Source organism: Pinus tabuliformis, chromosome Q (assembly GCF_031772625.1).
Source record: "Pinus tabuliformis cultivar Carrire ecotype Pingquan chromosome Q, CPIR1, whole genome shotgun sequence".
Classification (NCBI taxonomy): domain Eukaryota; kingdom Viridiplantae; phylum Streptophyta; class Pinopsida; order Pinales; family Pinaceae; genus Pinus; species Pinus tabuliformis.
The window spans coordinates 801,606,000-801,622,608 of NC_142296.1; the positions used below are offsets into that span (position 1 = coordinate 801,606,000).

The 16,609-nt window shown below is 44.5% G+C and overlaps 1 pseudogene; it reads left to right on the forward strand.

Annotated features, from left to right (window-relative positions):
• The first annotated feature begins 14,447 nt into the window (after positions 1–14,447).
• LOC149221921 (18S ribosomal RNA) lies at positions 14,448–16,197 on the forward strand (annotated as a pseudogene).
• Positions 16,198–16,609: the final 412 nt, after the last annotated feature.

Consider the following 16,609-nt stretch of genomic DNA (forward strand, 5'->3'; position numbering starts at 1 on the left):
CGCTGAAGAGAGAAACTCTCGTTTCTCTGGGTTTCTGGGTCACAAAATGCTCAAAAATCAACTGTTTCAGGCCAAATCAGAAACGCAAGCAAGGTATAAATAGAGGGATTCTTTGATAAGGTACTAAAGACTATCACAAGGATCAATCAAATCATTTGTGGATCTAGTTTAAATCATAGACAAGTCCAACATACTGGATCAAAGCAGCAACTTTTACTTTGCATCCGGGAAAGATGCAGTTCAAGAGTTGCTGTCAAGTCTATGAAGTAAACAAATGACAGAAACACAAATGAAATGAATAAACAAGTTCTTCCCCAACGGATTCGCCAATTTGTTGTGGGGAAAAATTCCTATTTAGGACGATCCTATCCACCTAAGGTGTGACAGCGCCTTAGCAACAAACGAATACAGCTATCATGATTTCTTCCTTTATGAAATATGAAAGAGAGGAGATCGACAGACTTACCGTTGTCTTTCGGTTGTCCCTCGAACTAAATCCTCTTCTCTTTGTGTGTCCACAGCTACTTGTTTCCTCGCTTGATCAAGAGAACAGCTACTTGAATCCCCCGAGATCACAAGAGAACAGCTACCTGTGACAAGAGAACAGCTACTTGCAACAAGAGAAGAACACAATACAAAGGCAAATATACATATTCATAAATGATTCAGGATTAGAAGTAAATCAAATATACCAATGAAATCATACAAAGTACACCAGCATATAGGAAAGAATCAAGATATCTTTATTGAAAGTAACAGGGTTCAGGAAGAGATACAACCCATAGGGCTCCAACCCAGCATCTCCTTCCCAGCAGAATGGAATTCCCTCTTCAACTCCTTTCAAAGCATAACACAACCAATATTTCTAGCCACAAACCAACAGCAATTCTTTGCAAATACCAAATTCCAGCCTCCCTAGACCTCACGAGAGAGATCTATATATAGGAGTTTTGGAGAAAAGATGAGTCATCTTGAGGCTGGTCTGAGACTGACTAGTGTCCTCTCCCACTTCAGTTCTTGAGTCCACTTGGAGGTTCTTGCTTCCACTTGGAGATTTGGAACCTCTTACTCATCACCAGTCGAATTCCCTGATCCAAGTGTCATTTTGGAAGCTTCCTGGGCATTGACACCTTGAGGAATGACTCTGCCACTTCTCCAAACTCCCTCAGCGCAGGTAGCCTTCTTTGCAGTTGACATTCAACGCAGGTAGATAGTGGAGCAGTTGACATTCAGCGCAGATGCTCAGTGGAGCAGTTGACATGATCCAGAATTGCCTTGTTTTTGAGTGTTTTCAGGTGGAGAAATTTTGTGAATTGCTGTGGTTACTTGGCCTTGTTCCTCTAGGGGTAGGAACAACATGTTTAGGGACTTTGGATCCCTTGATTATTGACATTTCATGCTCAGTGATGCAAGACACAAAAATGTCTATAACAAAGTGACAAGTTTGCTTTCCATGTGAAAGGTGGGTTGGTAATTGAGTTGTTTTCTTGGGCTTGCCTTAATGATGGCCTTGGGTCATTTGTAGAGTGGTTGATTTTCATCTTCTCTCCATCCCCAATCGGTAGCACATGACCGGTAATGTTGGCCATGCTCGTCCCAAGAGGCATCTATGAACAATTCCTCTTCTACTCTCCAAGTTCTTGGAGTTTTATGGGTTGTTGTGGTATGGCTCCTGGGCTTGTCTTGGTCCCTTGCGCCCATCCAAATGATACAAGTGACAAGTTTTCTTTCAGTGTGAAAGGTGGGTTGGTAATTGATTTGGGCTTTTGGTTTTGCCTGAGCGATGGCCTTGGGTCATTTGTTGTGTGTCTGATTTTCATCTTCTCTCCATCCCCACTTAGTAGCACATGAGCAGTAACGTTCGCCATGCTTGTCTCAGGAGGCATACGTGAACAATTCCATATTCTTCTCTCTAATTTCTTGGAGTTGTATGGGTTTTTGTGGTGTGGCTCTGTGGCTCGTCTTGGTCCCCTCGTGCCCATCCAAATGATACGAGTGATAGGTTTTCTTTCCATGTGAAAGGTGGGTTGGTAATTGAGTTCTTTTTTTGGGTTTTCCTGAAGAATGGCCTTGGGTCATTTGTAGGGTGGTTGATTTTCATCTTCTCTCCATCCCCACTCTGTAGCACATGAGCAGTAATGTTGGCCATGGTTGTCTTAGAAGGCATATGTGAACAATTCCCCTTCCACTGTCCAAGTTCATGGATATGTATGGGTTGTTGTAGTGTGTCTCTCGGGCTTGTCTTGGTCCCTCGTGCCCATCCAAATGATACAAGTGACAAGTTTGCTTTCCGTGTGAAAGGTGGTTTGGTAATTGAGTTGTTTTTTTGAGCTTGCCTAAATGATGGCCTTGGGTCATTTGTAGGGTGGCCAATTTTCATCTTCTCTCCATCCCCACTCGGTAGCACATGAGCGGTAATGTTGGCCATGCTTGTCCTGGGAGGCATATGTCAACAATTCCCCTTCTGCTATCCAAGTTCTTGGAGTTTTATGGGTTGTTGTGGTGTGTCTCCCTCGCTCGTCTTGGTCCCCTCATGCCCATCCAAATGATACAAGTGACGGGTTTTCTTTTCGTGTGAAAGGTGGGTTGGTGATCGAGTTGTGTTTTCTGGTTTTAATGAAGAATGGCCTTGGGTCATTTGTAGGGTGGCCGAATTTCATCTTCTCTCCATCCCCACTTGGTAGCACGCGAGTGGTAATGTTGGCCATGCTCGTCTCAGGAGGCATATGTGAACAATTCCCCTTATGCTCTCCAAGTTCTTGGAGTTGTATGGGCTATTGTGGTGTGGCTCTCAGGCTCGTCCTGGTCCTTCATGCCCATCCAAATGATACAAGTGATAGGTTTTCTTTTCGTGTGAAAGGTGGGTTGGTAATTGAGTTGTTTTTTTGGGTTTACCTAAAGAATGTCCTTGGGTCATTTGCAGGGTGGCCAATTTTCATCATCTCTCCATCCCCACTCAGTAGCACATGAGCGGTAATGTTGGCCTTGTGTGTCCCAAGAGGCATATGTGAACAAGTCCCCTTCTGCTCTCCAAGTTCTTAGAGCTGTATGGGCTGTTATGATGTGGCTCCTGGGCTCGTCTTGGTCCCTCGTGCCCATCCAAATGATACAAGTGACAAGTTTTCTCTCCATATGAAAGGTGGGTTGGTAATTGAGTTGTGTTTTTCAGGTTTGCCTGAACGATGGCCTTGGGTCATTTGTAGGGTGGCCAATTTTCATCTTCTCTCCATCCCCACTCGGTAGCACATGAGTAGTAACGTTGGCCATGCTCATCCTAGGAGGCATATATGAACAATTCCCCATTCTGCTCTCTAAGTTCTTGGACTTGTATGGGTTGTTGTGGTGTGGCTACCTGGCTCTTCTTTGTCCCCTTGTGCCTATGTAAATGATACATTTGACAGGTTTTCTTTCTGTGTGAAAGGTGGTTTGGTAATCGAGTTGTTTTTTCGGGTTTTCCTGAACTATGGCCTTGGGTGATTTTTAAGGTGGCCAATTTTCATCTTCATTCCATCCCAACTCGGTAGCACATGAGTGGTAATGTTGGGCATGCTTGTCTCAGGAGGCATATGTGAAAAATTCTCCTTCTACTCTCTACGTTCTTGGAGCTATATGGGTTGTTGTGGTGTGGCTCCATGGCTCATCTGGGTCCCCTCGTGCACATCCAAATGATACAAGTGACAGGTTTTCTTTTCATGTGAAAGGTGGTTTGTTAATTGAGTTTTGTTTTTGGGTTTGCCTGAACAATGGCCTTGGGTCATTTGTAGGGTGGCTGATTTTCATCTTCTCTCCATCCCCACTCGGTAGCACATGAGCAGTAATGTTGGCCATGCTCATCTCGGGAGGCATATGTGAACAATTCCCCTTCTTCTCTCTAAGTTCTTGGCGTTGTATGGGTTCTTATGGTCTAGCTCCCTAGCTCGTCCTGGTCCCTCATACCTATCCAAATGATGCAAGTGATAGGTTTTCTTTCCATGTGAAAGGTGGGTTGGTAATTGAGTTGTTTTGTCAGGTTTGCGTGAATGATGGCCTTGGGTCATTTGTAGGGTGGCCGATTTTCATCTTCTCTCCATCCCCACTTGATAGCACATGAGTGGTAATGTTGGCCATGCTTGTCCCCATCCCTCTTGCCCATCTGAATGATAAAAATGTTAAAAGTTTGCTCGGAACTCCTTTGAGCCTTCATTGTTGTGGTCCCAGATGGAAACCCAAAACTTTGTCGTGCCTATGTCGCTATCGTGCCCCTCGGTTGTTGCGAATAGAAAATTTTGATTGGGCTGGGCAGCCATGTGTCGCTCCATTTATATCGTTCACCTCCTCCCTATTTGGTGGTGAGGTTTTTGAATTTCGTGTGAAAGGTGGTGTTGGATAGGTAAATCCCCTCTGTGGATAGAGGCGATCCCACTAGCCTAAAACATAACTAGCCACAATCAATTCACGCTGCCACGCAAGTTCCTAGTTGTACATTAAAGGTGAATTAAGAAGACCAACCTGGAATCCAACGCTGTAGTCGTGGCAGAGTTGGTATTCCCACTCCCTCGCTCCGGCAGGTCACAATCCTTGCGATCCTTGCAAACGGACACCTGCACATGCAAAGGAAGAAACAAATACAAGCATAAAATCCACCAAGGCACAACTATATTTCAGTCAGAAAGGAAATAAATCAAACATCACTATAATAGACAATGATATTGGAACTATAATAGTAGTCGTTCATTAATGAATAATAGACAGGAAAAGTTACAACCAAGGTTCTGACGTTGAACCTCTCCTCTGGCTGGGCGAGCAACTATATGTGTCTTGCAATGTACCTCCTCTCCAGCAGCATAACCTCTCTATGCTTCACTATCACTCACGACAAGCATAATCACAACTAGCATTCCTCCAAGAATTAAAAACTAGCTTGTCTAATGCATGAGGATAGATATTTATAGATGGAGAAGGGAGAAAGATTCGATGAACCAGGACACCCATTGTGGATTGGCATTATCTCTGAAAAGCCACTGTGGATAGATATCAAGGATAGATGATGACTCTCGACCTCTATCAGATGGATTTTTCCCTCAAAAGACTTCGTGATTTGAAGGGAAAAAACAGATGGGCGTGCGTTTAGCAAAAACCATTACCAAACTGGGCTGGCGCGGGTGTTGTTCTGTGACAGAGCACCAATGGTCGCGCCCTCTTTTGAGGATCTCAGTGATTGGCGCGGGTAAGATACTTGTGGACCTGCGCCAATGGAAAAAGAGTACTTTTCAGGGAGAATTTGCAGAAGGTGTCTTCAGGGAACATGAAGTACATACTCAGGGGAACATAATGCAAGTGTTTTTGGGTTATGTCTCTGTTCACAGGTCCCGGAATTCGTCCTCCAATGTACGGGAACAGGGCGATAGGGACGGTGACCAATGGTGACAAATTACTGTGTAACAGATGCCCCCTAAAGCATGAAGTCCGAGAGGGAAAGAGAGGGGTGAAATGCTTTATAGGAACATACAAGAACACATATAGATGCCGCCGAGGATCTGCATTGGGAGACACGACTGATAGTTCAATTACATGATGTACGTGGTATGGTCGCAGCCATCCATAAGAGAGTACATAAATAATCTAGGTCCATAGTATGGATGCAGCCATCTGGTTAGGATCAATGAATTGACTCAGGTATGGTCGCAACCATCCAGTGAATGAGTCATGTATCAAGAATCACGCCTGGATTACAAGAGACACAATCCAGGGTCTTGCGCTCCATCTCGACCCGAACAAGGGTACAAGTTCAAGCATGCGAATATATGAGCTGAAGTCGAACATGCATGAACATCGTCTGATTACCAGTCAATAGTGGAAACTGTTAACAGACGCGAGAGGTACCATCAATAATGACAATGGCCCTCAAGGTACTATAGGTACAATCTACGGCGTGCAAATTAATGAACTGGCATCAAACACCCGTAGAATCATTCGATCGGAGGCCAATGATGAAAACCTCACGTCGAACACGAAGAACCTGCCATTGAGGCATGCAGGCTCCAAGGCACCGGAAGGGAGTCTCTAGATCAGCTTCCTGGATAATGAGCTGAAGTCGACAGGAAGTGACCTTGACCGAAGGTGGGCCATAATGTTTCCCACATCATCGACACGAGACAAAGAGATAATGTTGTGAATCAAGATTGTACGAGCTATCAAAGGGAGGTTGTTTCTTTGCATAGGTCAACTTCTCTTGAACATATTGGCGGCACATTAATGGAATTGGCAGTATTTGACATTAATGTATCAAAGGTCATGATGACGAGGCAATGAGTAGATGAGAGGTCAAATAGGGTACCCAAGTCCATGGAAGCAAGTGAAAAATATGAGATGAGATATCCCCACCCTGGACACGAAAGCAGAAAAGTGCCATGTTCAAGAGCGACATACTGCCGACACGATAATAATTATGGTTCCAAAATTTTCTTTTCCCCCACCATTTCTGGCGAGTACCCCAGTTATTTTTAATAAGCTTGATGGGGATAGCATATGCTTGTGGTACGTCGTTTTGACAAAATCCGATGTCATCAGGTTTTAATGAGTCTGACAAAGGGAGAACTCGGTGTCTTTTCATGTTTAGAGAGTTTGAAAAGACAGCAGAAAAGGAAACTCCAGGGGTGTCCTTTTTCGTAAAGTTGTGTCTCTCGGGCCCGAAAAAGTATAAAATAATGCCCGAAAGAACCGCTCGACCATTACGATCGAGGAGTACTTTTCATAAATAGTGATTCCAACCTGAAAAAGTAAAAAAGCGGTTGAAATCACGTCGTTTCATGACCATTAACGAGTTTGAAACGACAAAACCCGGTAATCTTTTTATGTTTTAACGGTCGACAAAAAGAACTTTAAAATGACCGCCCCTTATTAACGTTTAACGAGTCAAGAGGAGTAACTCGGCAATCTTTTCCTTTTTAAATGGTCAGAAAAAGAGCTGAAAGCAGACCTCCATTTTTATTCTCTTTAACGAGTCAAAAGGAAAAATACTCGGCAATCTTTTCATATTTTACGATTCTGAAAAGAGCTTAAAGGAGACTCGTCCTAGAGGAACGAGTGGTATAAAGAGTAGCAACTGGTTCCAGTAATGGTGGAACTGCTCAAAACATGTAATGGTCAAGAGGCTGACTAATAAAACCACTCATCGCTGCGGTTCCTCAGGAAAGGATAAACAACCAAGTGAAAGCATATGGTCGGCCAAAGAGATGGTGGCGATGGAATGAAACAACCAAGGCTCATCTAGCAGAATTTAGCAGATAAAAGGCAATCACGGGATGTAATCAGGTATGGGTTCATTTTTACACAAGCTTGAACCATGGAGAACTTTGCTTGGATTCGGTTTCATGTTTACACAAGCTTGAAACGAAAAATTATGCTTGCTATAAATTTGCATGCCCCTAGCATGATAACGCAAATCGAGGCACATGCCCCCCAAGCTTCATGGCATTCACGGAGTGGATGGAATGAAGGTTCACTTGGAAAGACTCGATTTTGAAAAGGAGGATGCATGCCCCCCGGGCTTCAGTCATGCGCCCAGGTCAGCTGCCGTCATCAAGATGATGGACTGGATGTTGAGGCATTTCCTGTGGAAATAAGACCATTTAGGAATGGTAGATGACTATATGTGAAGTGTGAACCGGGGAACGAAAGTTGGTCTACGACCTTGATCGTCCTTCCTTCGTGCGGAAAACACATCACTCTGAAGAGTGAGGACACAATTGCGCGTATGCAATAAATATAGTCTCGCCCAAGGAGTAAATTGTAATCTAACGGACCTTGGACTACCATGATGCCCATTTGAACGGTCTTCCCTTCTAATGTGATAGGTACATTGGGAAGAATTCCTAAAGGTCGAATGGTTTCTCGATGAAAACCTGTAAGGTTTCTCATCTCAGGAAGAAGCAGTGGCGAACCAAGTGCTTCCCAAGCTGTTGAAGAAAGGATGCTCACAGGAGATCCCTCATCAATAATGGTACCGGCCATAACCATTCGGTAGACTTGAACTATAATTCGAAATGGCATGGAAGCTGGTAACCGGGGATTGCCTAGTTGATCCCAATTAAAGGAAACAACTAGGTTGCTTGGAGGTGGGACCGGATAAACGGCCGGATATGACTCTGATAAACTTCCTTCCTGCTGCGAAGGAATGAGAGGGATGCTCACTTGATCATAAGATTCTGTGTTTATGAATAGAATTTGGATGGTGTGGTCTTCATGCTTTACAGTGATAATATCATCTGAGGATGGAACTTCTGAAGGCAAAACCGAGTCACTTGTCATCTAGACCTCTTGAAAGACCAGGTCACTTGTCATCTGGACCTTTGGAATTTTGTCTGGTTTGGATTTAGATTCTGAAGGCAAAACCGGGTCACTTGTCATCTGGACCTTTGGACTTTCGTCTGGTTTGGATTCAGATGGTTCATCCTTGATGATAAACACTCCCGGAACAAAGTGGTGGATAGATGATGAACGTAAATCAACACTTTTTCCGACCAGGGACTGGTCTGGAACAGGTTGAGCACAACCAGGTTCGGGAAGAGAAGGCTGGGCCAAAGAGGAATCATGCTTGATCTCTTGATTAGCGGAGAGATGATCTGCAGTTGCAAAAAGGCGCTGATATCCAGCGGGTAGTTGAGGTAAGGGAGCTGACAGACTTTCCAAAAGACGGGAGGCTTCATCCAGAAGTGGACAAAGGCGAAGGAGATGATTACCTTCACAAAGTTGACAAGGGAAACGAACCTTCCCTTTTCTCTTACCAGCTGATAAGGTATCGTCAATCTGCGACGACGAGGGCGAGTTGGGTCACGGGACCATATATCTAAGACCCTGGGAATACCAGGACAATCAGTAAGAAAATGGTCCTCCTTGCATAATAGACAAGGAAACTTAGCCTTCCGCAGAGGAGCAGAAGGCAGCTTTACTTGAGGTATACTCGGGGTAGATGCGACCTTTCCCTTGGGAGACTTCTTATTTTTGGTCTTCTTCTTCTTCTTCTTAGCCACCTGGTTATTTGAATCCAGAGTTTCACCAGGCGAAGTAGAAGATGAGGATGCAGCAATAGGCGAAGAAGGGGAGGTGTCCACCTTGGAATCAACATGATGTTGTTCGGGTGGAGGAGGTGTTGGTAGAACAAGAGTTATCACACTCGAGACCACCGAGTTTGAAAACAACCATACGGGCAAACCGATGGTTAACCCAGGCAAAGACAAAGTTGCGATATACTGAACACCGACATTTCCAATAGCAGGAAATGGACGAGGGTTTCCATCAGGGGGAACACCTTGGCCGGTGGGCTCGGGGAAGGATGCCATTGAACGAGAAATAATCCTACTCAAGCTAACGCAAACAAAATCTAATTGGGTAGATGTTATCGTGGCCAGATAAATTTTAAGACGCAAAGACACGACTTGACCTTTTCATGTTTTAAGAGTCGAGAAAAGGACAAAAGATGACTCTAGTCTCCTTCGAATATTTAATGAGCACGAAGTGACAAGACGCTCACAGGCACCTTTTCTTTTAGGGAGTCCGAAAAGGATCAAAAGTGACTGCTCTGGAAAACTAGGCAAGAGGTTTACCAAACAATCCGTAAAACTGCTTATACACCTCGACAATCAGATGAAAACCAAGGACTTCCCGTACTGCAGTCAATCTTCCCGAATGCTGTGTTCAGTGCATTATGTCTTGTAAGGCGGCAGACTCCGCTTCCTATGGATAAAGGATGATAGCCTAGTGGGGTCTCCCGTATATACGCGACGGTACGTGGGAGCTCAGTCCGTATTGGCACCTATCGTTTCACCGTGGAGGAATCACCCAACCACTCAACGGTAAGCTACCAGGTTTAAAGACGCCGGAACACGTCTCTAACCTAGACCTCTAGAATGTTTGCGTTAGGTTCCAATGCGTTGTTATGTTCATTGAGTTTATTTTAAAGTTTATCTTCAATTATGTTTCAGTTTTTTGGTCCTACCGTATGTGATATCTCAAAAGCTTCTTAGATGCAAACTACATGCCAAAACTATACCATTTCATTCAATGAATTCTATCTACAGGAAGCTTGAGATCTTTACACAAACGAAATGATCACTCAGCAAACAACACAGATCCTGATGCAGCTAATAACAAGAAATGAAAGTTTTTCTTTTTCTTTTTAATAGCAAAAAATAACAATAAACGCTAACTAATATGATGCAAAAGATTTTTTGTTTTTCTTTCCTTTAAGATGGCATGATGCATTTAAACAAATCTTAAGAGATATTCACAAGTATACACAATCCAAGTTCACTCAATGAAATAGAACCAATCCTGAAACACCAAAATGAACTATGCAAACAAGGAAAACACAAAGACTTTCAATGAACCATGTAATCTAAGTTCAAATGAAGTCAAGCAAAATCCAAAGGAGCTAGAAGTGAATCACTCAAAGCATAGAAGACCAAGATTTAACAAACCACTAGATAGGTGCGGAACACAACCAACAAGTTGACTAGAAAATCAAAAGACCGAAACTTCCCACAGAAGGCTAGACATGCGAAGCCACTAGATGTTCTAGGGCTGAGACGAAAATCAATAGAAATAAGCAAACAACTGAAGGATAAAGGCCAAAACCAGTCAAACAGAGGTTCAACACACTTCCAGAGGCTGCAAGAGATATAAAAAAAATAAAAATCTGGGTCGAAAGAGCTTCCAACCGACACACAGGAAAAATTCACAGGGCTGGCGCGACTGTCAGCCTGCAACTTGCGCTACCAAAAGATTGGCGCGAGTTGCTGTTGGGCAACATGCGCCAATTGGCACGACTATCAGAATAAAAACTGCGCCAACTAAGCTTGCCACCTAAAAAAATAAATAACACGACCCCAGGTCGGGCCGACAGTGCTCAGATGGATCAAACAGCAAATAACAATCTCAAAACTGACCCAGAAAGCTCATTCACTCAAGCAAGCAAGAGAAAATTAACATGCAAGACAAATTCCAAATAGCTTATCCCCAGTTGAGTCGCCAAATTGTTGGATAGGTAAATCCCCTCTGCAGACAGAGGCGATCCCACTAGCCTAAAACAGAACTAGCCACAATCAATTCACGCTGCCACACAAGTTCCTAGTTGTACATTAAAGGTGAATTAAGAAGACCAACCTGGAATCCAACGCTGTAGTCGAGGCAGAGTTGGTATTCCCACTCCCTCGCTCCGGCAGGTCACAATCCTTGCGATCCTTGCAAACGAACACCTGCACATGCAAAGGAAGAAACAAATACAAGCATAAAATCCACCAAGGAACAACTATATTTCAGTCAGAAAGGAAATAAATCAAACATCACTATAATAGACAATGAGATTGGAACTATAATAGCAGTCGTTCATTAATGAATAATAGACAGGAAAAGTTACAACCAAGGTTCTGACGTTGAACCTCTCCTCTGGCTGGGCGAGCAACTATATGTGTCTTGCAATGTACCTCCTCTCCGGCAACATAACCTCTCTATGCTTCACTATCACTCACGACAAGCATAATCACAACTAGCATTCCTCCAAGAATTAAAAACTAGCTTGTCTAATGCATGAGGACAGATATTTATAGATGGAGAAGGGAGAAAGATTCGATGAACCAGGACACCCATTGTGGATTGGCATTATCTCTGAAAAGCCACTGTGGATAGATATCAAGGATAGATGATGACTCTCGACCTCTATCAGATGGATTTTTCCTCAAAAGACTTCGTGATCTGAAGGGAAAAAACAGATGGGATTGTGTTTAGCAAAAATCATTACCAAACTAGGCTGGCGCAGGTGTTGTTCTGTGACAAAGCGCCAATGGTCGCACCCTCTTTTGAGGATCTCAATGATTGGCGCGGGTAAGATACTTGTGGACCTGTGCCAATGGAAAAAGAGTACTTTTCAGGGAGAATTTGCAGAAGGTGTCTTCAGGGAACATGAAGTACATACTCAGGGGAACATAATGCAAGTGTTTTTGGGTTATGTCACTGTTCACAGGTCCCGAAATTCGTCCTCCAATGTACGGGAACGGGGCGATAGGGACGGTGACCAATGGTGACAAATTACTGTGTAACAGGTGGGTTTATAATTGAGTTGGTTTTTTGGGTTTGCCTCAAGAATGGCCTTGGGTCATTTGTAAGGTGGTCGATTTTCATTTTCTCTCCATACCCACTCGGTAGCACATGAGCAGTAATGTTGGCCATGCTTGTCCCAAGAGGCATATGTGAATACTTCCCCTTCTGCTCTAAGTTCTCGAAGTTGTATGGGTTATTGTGGTGTGGCTCCCTATGACGGCTATCCCGTTCATTGTTCGGTTGTTTATGGTGCTGGTTTCTTGTGCTTGTACTCTTTCTATGTTGGCATTGTTGGTTTAGATGCATACATTTAAGTGGAATGTGGAAGGGTTTTGGTTGTAAACCACCTACCCTCCCACTTGCTTGCTTTTTCCGTCGGGAAATGTGAGGCATTGTTCTCCTTATTGTAAAGTTAATGGTTGACATTCCTTTCAAAGTACACATTGTCTATGGTTGTGTTGGTTTTGAGGTTTTGATAGATGTGTTGGCCCATATGTTTGATCGTGTGGTTGACTTTTTCCTTGCATCTCGCGTGTGTGGCATGCTTTTGTGGTTGGAAATGTTAAGTCACAATGTTTATGGGCATTTGTTGTTTCAATTTCTTATGCGCTCGTGGTCCAATGGGGAGGAGGCTTGCTACATCAATGGTGGGGGCTATCTGAAGAAGGATTTTGAGGTGGAACACTTTGACCTCCCTCCTCTGCGTGTAGGTGGCCGTAGACGAAAATTATTCATTGTCCAGTTGGTAAAGTTGTGGGCAATCTCCTAGGTTGCCTGTACGTAGGGTGCGTGGAGTGCAGAGCTACCCAATCCCTCCTCCTGTTTGGATATGTTCTTGTATTGTGTATCTAGCCTCTTGATTTGCACCTATTTCCTTCCATTGCCTTCACATTGTGGTTGTCGTAGGTGGTCAAGTGATCGAGGTTAACCATTGTTGCTGTCCGGGTGGACTCCTAGGTGGCCTCGGTGCGGGGCGGGAGGGTCGGGGGGAAGCATTTCTAAGAGAGGTTGTGGGGTCGTTTGGTCTTGTTTTATTTCCTTTCATTTCCTTTGCATTGAGGCTACCGCAAGTGATCATGTGATCAAGGTCCATCGTTGCTGCTATCTGGGTGGACTCCTAGGTGGCCTCTCTGTGGGGAGAGGAGGGTTGGGGGGATTTATAAGGGAGGTTGTGGGCTTAGTTTGTCTTGTATTATTTCCTTCCGTATGCGATCATCTGATCGAGGTCCACTATTGCTGCTATCCGGGTGGACTCCTAGGTGGCATCGATGCGGGGCGGGGAGGTTTGCATGGCCTCTCTATGATAGGATTTGCGGTCGTTTATCCTCTTTTTATTTCCTTCCTTTTCCTTTGCATCAAGGCTGCCACAAGCGATCGAGAGATTAAGGTCCATCGTTGTTGCTGTCCAGGTGGATCCTAGGTGGCCTCAGTGTGGGGCGGGGAGGGTCGGGGGTAGCATTTCTAAGAGAGGTTGTGGGCTTAGTTGGTCTTGTTTTATTTCCTTCCGTTTCCTTTTCATTGAGGCTGTCGCAGGCGATCATGCGATCGAGGTCCATCATTGCTGCTATCCGGGTGAACTCCTAGGTGGCCTCTGTGTGGGGAGGGGAGGGTTGGGGGGCATTTCTAAGGGAGGTTGCAGGCTTAATTTGTCTTTTATTATTTCCTTTCCTTGTCTTTGTGTCAAGGCTGTCGTAGGCGATCATCCGATCAAGGTCCACTGTTGTTGCTGTCCAGGTGAACTCCTAGGTGGCATCGGTGTGGGGCGGGGAGGTTTGTATGGACTCTCTATGATAGGATTTACAGTCGGTCATCCTCTTTTTATTTCCTTCCCTTTCCTTCACATCGAGGTTGTCGCAGGTGACTTGGAGATCGAGGTCCATCATTGCTGCTGTTCGGGTGGATTCCTAGGTGGCCTCGGTGCGGGGGCCGGGAGGGTTGGGGCTCATTTATAATATAGAGGTTGCATGGTTGGTCATTCTCCATTTATTTCCTTTGCATCGAGGCTACTGTAGGTGATCAGGAGATCGAGGTCCACCGTTGCTGCTGTCTGGGTGGAATCCTAGGTGGCCTTGATGCGGGGCGTGGAGGCTTTTGGAGGCATTTCTAAGGGAGTGGGTGAGTGATCACTCATTTTCTTGTTGGTTGGGGCATGGTTGCAAACTCTGGAGTGGCCTTGGTGCATTGTGGCTCGGCGGGTCTACCCGTTTGTTTGTCATGTCCTTGGCATGTTGCATGTGCTTCCTTCTTGGGCTGCAAGAGGTGCAAGGCATAAAAGTTTTACATGATATTTTGACATCTCTTTGACTTGATCGGTGTTCAGGTTGGCTCTTGGTAAGAGAGCGCCCGGAATGCCCTTTGATGTGGGACGGTGCTACCTGGTTGATCCTGCCAATAGTCATATTCTTGTCTAAAAGATTAAGCCATGCATGTTTAAGTATGAACTAATTTAGACTGTCAAACTGTAGATGGCTTATTAAATCAATTATAGTTTTTTTGTTGGTACCATACTACTCGAATAATCATAGTAATTCTAGAGCTAATATGTGCACCAAGTCTCGACCCTTTGGAAGGGATGCATTTTTTAGATAAAAGGCTAGCGCGGGCTTTCCCGCTTCTTCGGTGAGTCATGATAACTCGACAGATCGCACAGCCCTTGTGTTGGTGATGCTTCATTCAAATTTCTGCCCTATCAGCTTTCAATGGTAGGATAGAGGCCTACCATGGTGGTGACAGGTGATAGAAAATTAGGGTTCGATTCCGGAGAGGGAGCCTGAGAAACGATTACCACATCCAAGGAAGGCAGCAGGCACACAAATTACCCAATCCTGACATGGGGAGGTAGTGACAATAAATAACAATACTGGGCTCATTGAGTCTGGTAATTGGAATGAGTACAATCTAAATCCCTTAACGAGGATCCATTGGAGGGAAAGTCTGGTGCCAGCAGCCACGGTAATTCCAACTCCAATAGCGTATATTTAAGTTGTTGTAGTTAAAAAGCTCGTAGTTGGATCTTGGGTCGTAAAGGTTGGTTCGCCTACCCGTTGTGCACCTGCGCTATTACTTTGAAAAAATTAGAGTGCTCAAATTAAGCTTATGCTCTGAATACATTAGCATGGAATAACGTGATAGGAGTCTGGTCCTATTGTGTTGGCCTTCAGGACTAGAGTAATGATTAATAGGGACTGTCAGGGGCATTCGTATTTCATTGTCAGAGGTGAAATTATTGGATTTATGAAAGACAAACCACTGCGAAATCATTTGCCAAAGATGTTTTCATTAATCAAGAACGAAATTTGGGGGCTCGAAGATGATCAGATACCATCCTAGTCTCAACCATAAACGATGCCAACTAAGATCAGTGGATGTTGCTCTAAGGACTCCACCAGCACCTTCTGAGAAATTAGAGTGTTTGGGTTCTAGGGGGAGTATGGTTGCAAGGATGAAACTTAAAGGAATTGATGGAAGGGCACCACCAGGAGTGGAGCCTGTGGCTTAATTTGACTCAACACAGGGAAACTTACCAGGTCCAGACATAGTAAGGATTGACAGATTGAGAGCTCTTTCTTGATTCTATGGTTGGTGGTTCATGGCCATTCTTAGTGGGTGGAGCGATTTGTCTGGTTAATTTCAATAACGAATGAGACCTCAGCCTGCTAACTAGCTACATGGAGGTTCCTCTTCACATCCAGCTTCTTAGGGGGACTATGGACATTTAGGCCATGGAATTTTGAGGCAATAATAGGTCTGTGATGCCCTTAGATGTTCTGGGCTACATGCACGCTACACTAATCCAACCAACGAGTTTTTCTTACTAGCTCGAGAGGATCGGGAAATCTTCTCAAATTACATTGTGATGGGGATAGACCATTGCAATTATTGGTCTTCAACGAGGAATTCCTAGTAAGCACATGTCATCAACTCGTGTTGACTACGTCCCTGCCCTTTGTACACACCACCCGTCACTCCTACCGATTGAATGATCCAATGAAGTGTTCGGATTGCATCAACGATGGTGGTTTTCCGTCGTAGACGTCGTGAGAAGTTCATTGAACCTTATCATTTAGAGGAAGGAGAAATTGTAGCAAGGTTATCGTAGGTGAACTTGTGGTAGGATCATTTATAGCAGGGGTTTTCTTTTTTGGTTCAGGTTGGTTGGGTTTTGATTGCAATGTAGGACTGTGTGGTGTGTCTCTAGGGGAGCGGGTTTGGTGTTTGCTGGGAACATTGTTGGTTTCTTCTCTTAAGGTAACGCTTGATTTTTCGTGTGTGTCCTTGCAGGCCATGCTTGTGCTTGTTCCACCCATCCTTTGTTTTTCTTTCCCCCAATGTGTTTTTGTAGGGGGTTTGGAAGCTTGTTTCTTGGGGGCCCTTCTGACGATCTATTCTACCGGGCATGGTTGCTGCAGTTGAGGTTCTTGGGAAATACGATGGATAAATTTATATTCATTCATAGTGAAGGTGCTCGGTCTTTTGTTCATTGGAAGGAATGGGCCAAGGGTGTGGGCCTCCATAGTTGGTTCTGTCAAAAGGG